This window comes from Aptenodytes forsteri, unplaced genomic scaffold (genome assembly GCF_000699145.1).
Source record: "Aptenodytes forsteri isolate BGI_AS27 unplaced genomic scaffold, ASM69914v1 Scaffold53, whole genome shotgun sequence".
Classification (NCBI taxonomy): Eukaryota; Metazoa; Chordata; class Aves; order Sphenisciformes; family Spheniscidae; genus Aptenodytes; species Aptenodytes forsteri.
Window position 1 is genome coordinate 11,948,607 of NW_008795909.1, and position 5,253 is coordinate 11,953,859.

The following is a 5,253-nucleotide window of genomic DNA, read 5'->3' on the forward strand; positions in this document are numbered from 1 at the left end:
CCCCTACGCCTCTCCACCCTTTATGGCAGGGTGGGCATCCACAGGGGCCCTGTTCCTCCCACCATGGCCGTGCCCTCACCGGGATGCGGTGCCAGCATCACGCATCCTTCTGCGGGAAGGAGGTTTCAAACCAAGAGCTCCAGTTTGGCAACATCCAACTGCCAAAACGTTTGCTTTAATTATAAAGTCCCGAGCGCTTGTGTTTGCTGTGCTGAGCAACATCTAAAAATATCAAAAAACGCTAACTCGCCCCGTAATGAGACATTAGCAGAGGGAGCCACCACAGAAACCAAACCAACGGCGCCGGGAGGCTTTTCCCATCGGGAAAGCTCACAGAGCCACCATGCGCTCCTCCAAAATGCTCCAATGAAACCATGGCTTTGGAGGGAGGGGAGACAGCTTCCTCATGGCTGTGTTTCCCCTTCACTTCAGCTCCCTGTGTGAACCCCAGGAACACGGGGGTCCCAGCGGGACAGGGTCCGGGAAAGGTGTGAGGATGCCCCAGGTCGGGCCAGGTGTGCCTGGACTCATCCCACAGGGGCCCAGCGCCTGTAATATCTTACATTTTCTTTTAGATTCTATATTTCCTTTCTGATTATGCAGAGATGATGATGTGACTGGGTTTGGCCACATCTAAAATGATTTCAGCAACAGCCGCCTCGGGCGGGAGACTTGTCCTGTACAGTGCCAGCCCCACGGCCAGATGGGGTAAAGCAGCGAGCTGTTGTGAATAAAGTTTAAAAAGGGAATTTCTGGGCAATTTTAACACTAAGCAGTGCTGGTCAGTCCAGCCTACGACAGCCAGATTGCTTTGTGAGCGCTCAGACAGACTTTAATGGCCAAAATTTGGCCGCACGGAAGACGGCAGTGGCAGGGCTGCAGCAGGGCAGGGGTCCAGCACCAGCTCTTGGGTGCCCTCAGCTCCAGCACGCCTGCAGCCACAGGCAGTCTGGCACAGGATCCGTAATTACCTTAGGGCAGATTACTGAAGGGCATGGGGATCATTAAGGACAGGAGGTGGCACAGAGCCTGGAAATGGGGAACCATCTCCCGCTGGTGACAATCTGCAAGGGGAACCACTCCAGCTGTGGTAACGGTCTGGGAGAGTGACCTCCACCCCCAATGATTAAATCTTAGACAAACTGCTCCTGGTTTCTCCAAAGGAGCTATGAAAACCTTATTGCTCCTGGTATCTGGGAGGGGAACAGGGAGGCCCTTCTCCCACCACCCACCAACATTTGTCCCTCCAGGCATTAAGGGCTGGGACACCAGCTGTGGCCCCGGCATGGGGAGAGGTGCAAGTATGACAGGAGCTAGCTTTGGCCATGACCACGCTGTGGAGGAGTGCCAGTGTCATATCCCATCTCCGCCAGTGTCACATTTCTTTCCCGCTGGCTGGGACACGAGGGTACGTCCCAAGAGAGCTCCTGGTTGTGGTTCAGCTTTTGATTTACAGCAGCTCTTATCAAGAAAGCTTTCTGTGCTCTTTATGATGGGGAAAAAGCAGCTGGGACTGTACAAAGGTTTCTGCTGCTTTTCTACTCCCTCCCAGCACCGCTGGCAAGAGGCTGGCACTTCCCAGTGCCACCTTCCTCACGCTTGTCTTCCTAAGGACTTGCCCTCCCCAGCACGGGGTGATGCTCCCATCCCAGGGGTTGGCCGACGCTACTGCGGTGGCTTTGCCCCCTTTCCCAGGGATCCCTTGGTTTCTTGGAGCAATGTGAACGACTCCGGCTGAACCCACCCGCGCAGCCAACAACCTTCCAGGTTATAGGAGCTACCCACAACCCTGGTGCTGACACACGTGTTTTTAAATACGCGGTCCTGCCTGTGCAGCTCAAGGGCAGGCAGGAGGGTGCTGCCTGGGCATGCCGCCTGCCAGCTCTCAGTGGCCTTTTGCATGCCAGCCTCCCTCAGTCAGCAGGGCGAGATGTTGGCCTCCCTCCACCCGTGCCTGGCATGGGATCACACCCGGGAAAGCTGGAGCCGACCCCAAGCTGCTCTTTTGGCAGGCACCTCGCTCGCTCAGTTAAAGGCAAACCCACCAAGAGCAGCGTTCAAGGGCTGCGGTGAAGTCAAGTGACAAGTGTTTGGTTTCTAGCATGCCCAGCGCGAGGACACAGTCACCTAGGTCCTGGGGGCCATGGGGATGAGCTCAAATAACAGTATGAAAAAGCAGAGGGATTTTTTCCAGGTGGCTGCTCTCTGCGTCATCTGACCCACTGCCTCCCACCCCAACCCTGGACACCTTTCATGAGCTGACTGCCTTTTGCTGGTGGACCACTGGCGTGACAGGGGGGCTGGAGACAGTGGGAGGAGAACGATCCTTCCCCACAGCGCCCACCCAAAAGCGAGAGGCTGAGGAGAGTGCCCACCCCATACCACAGACCCTGCTGCCAGACACGCGTGGGCTGCTCTCAGCACTGACCCACTCCTCCCACCCCAACCCTGGACACCTTTCATGAGCTGACTGCCTTTTGCTGGTGGACCACTGGCGTGACAGGGGGGCTGGAGACAGTGGGAGGAGAACGATCCTTCCCCACAGCGCCCACCCAAAAGCGAGAGGCTGAGGAGAGTGCCCACCCCATACCACAGACCCTGCTGCCAGACACGCGTGGGCTGCTCTCAGCAGCTGGGGTTTATGCCACCAGCTCTGGGTGCCCAGGACATGGAGATGGGGAGAGGGCTGCCCTGCACCCCACTGCCGACAGAGCACCCCACCCTGGGGACTGCACACATGCCAACGGTACCACGAGCAGCAGTGCTTCATCCCGCAACAGCCAGGACGCCGGTGGCACTGGGCTCCCAGCAGTGTTAGTGTCTCTCCCATGTTTGTTTTTCTAAATGCTGCCCATGCCCCGACACCCCCTGAACCACGGGTGGCGTGTGTCAGCTGCGCACCTCATGGTCTGGCCCCCGCCCTGGGTTTTGCAACTTTTCCCTGCCTTTCCCCCCCATGCATCATGGGCAGCTTCGCCCCGGGAAGCTCGATGTGCGGGGCAGCCAGCTCTCCTGCCCCCCCACGCATGCCCGGGCACGCACTGCCTGCAGCTCCGCTGCCCTGCACCCCCGCTGCCCTGCACCCCCGTGCCTGCTCCGGGAACCACAAGCAGAAATGCAGCAAGGTCAGGGGTACGCACAGCCAAAATGCCTGAAATCAAATAAATATGGGTCTTGCTAGGAGATGCTGGTTAGAGTACGCAGCTCTGCGCCTTACTTCTGGCCCCAGCTGCACCCGAGGATCAACCAGGAGACGACCAAGCTGGAACTGGGGAGCAGGAAGGTGGCAAAGTGGCAGTTTTCAGAGCAGAGAGAAGCTCACATCTCAGCCCTGCCCAACCAGGAGCCCAAAGCCCCACGGGCAGAGCTCACCTGGGGCCCTGCACACCAGTGGGACAAGCTCAGCCATCCCTCGCCCCCAGCACAAGGTCTGGGGTGTGGGTGTCGGTACCCAAAGCCCAGGGTCCCCCGCGTGGGCAGGGGATGGTTGAGCGGGCTTGTACCCCAGGCTGAACTATTATATAAGGGCAGGAACACGTGCAGGCTGCCGGGTGAAACCGTAAATAACGTTTGTGCCAGAATCCCAGCTCCAGAGCCAGTGGGACCAGGGAGTCGTGCTCGGGGGAAGCTGGGGCTGCATGGGCGAGGGCTTGCTGGTGGACATGGTGGGGTGGGCACAGGGAGCCCCTGGGGTGGGACACGGCACTTCAGGGAAGACTAGCCGAGGTTCATGCCCCCTCTCAACCTGTGCTATTTAAATCCCTCACTTGTGAAAGCAAGACCCGAAACAAGCAAATAAATATTATCTGGAAACACAAAAGCCCTGACAAATCTCCCAAAAATTCTCTACGTGGGCTGCATGGTGGTTGCACAACAGGAAGAGGCTGTTGATCCCTTTTGCTCTGTGCCGGCGCCGGTGGTTGCACAACAGGAAGAGGCTGTTGATCCCATTTGCTCTGTGCCGGCGCCGCGCTAGCCTCCGCCCAGAGCTGCCTGCTCAGGCTTCACACATAGCTAAACCCAAAGTCAGGCAGTGGGACAGATAATATTTCCAGGTAGCCCGTGGCCAGGTGTCTCCCACTAACTGAATCCAGGTTGGTAGCTCTCAAGCACTGCAGGAGGATTTGCAGAAGCCCTTCTGGCCACGGCGCTCTGGTTGCATGGCTGGGAAATGCTGGCAGGGGAGCAGGGGCTGAATAGAGATGCGGAGTGGAGAGGATACTGCTGCATGGGCTCTTCTGAGCTGTGTGGGATGGGAGGCCTGACATCACTTGTTCAGGGGTATAGGAGGCTTGATTCTGCATGCATCGCTCCTATCTCCTCCAGCCCCCCCGGGAACATAGTGCATGCACCAACACTTCTCCTGACAGTGGTACATCCCCCAGTTTTCTCCTTTTGCATCCCTCACATCATCCCCCCTCTGAGCCAGAGCTCAGAAACAGTCTTCATCAGCTGGTGACAGCATCCCCAGGAGCATGGAAGGGTTTGCTTTCAGTCACAGAAGGCCAAATCAAGGCTCTTGCAAAAAAAGTTAATGATTTAACCCTTTTCAGGGGTGACTTGCCCTTAAACTTCAAAGTCTGGACATCTTCTAGAAGGAGAGAATTTGACCCTGAGAGCACCCAGCTCCAAACACAAGACAAGGCTTTGCCCATGGACGCGTGACACACAGGTTGGGGACGCACTGTGCACCCAGCTCCCAGGGAGAGAGCAGCCGGACCCTGCCCGGGCATCAGCCTAAAGCGAGGAGCAGGACCCCAAGTGGGATGCTGGGCTGTGCTGGGTGCAGGCTGGAGTGTGGGGGGTGCAGCATCAGGGCTCCCCTCTGCTCCCCCCAGGGTGCTGCAGCATCTCCCGATGCTGGTCACTTGCTGCCACCTGGTGCCACCTCGCCAGAAGTGCTGCGGACCTGGGGTGTTGACAGTGGGGATGCCACGGATGTCGAAGACGGGGACCCCACGGGCGCAGCAGCCCCACTTGTCCTCCAAAGGCCAACCTTCACCTAGTTCTCCAAACAGGCCAGTGACCTCTCTCCTGCCTACAGGGTCAAAGCCAGGACTCCAAATATTTCCTAACCTCCCGGACACCACCAAGGGTTATTTCCCCTAAGGTGGGTGGCTGTTCCAGGCATCGGACCTGGAGGCGGCCCCCATGGTGTCCCAGAACAGCTTGGGAAAGGGGATGCAAAGCACCTAGAAACCAGCACGAGAATTATTCGTGTTACTCCAAATCAATTTTCTTTTGCAATAGGGT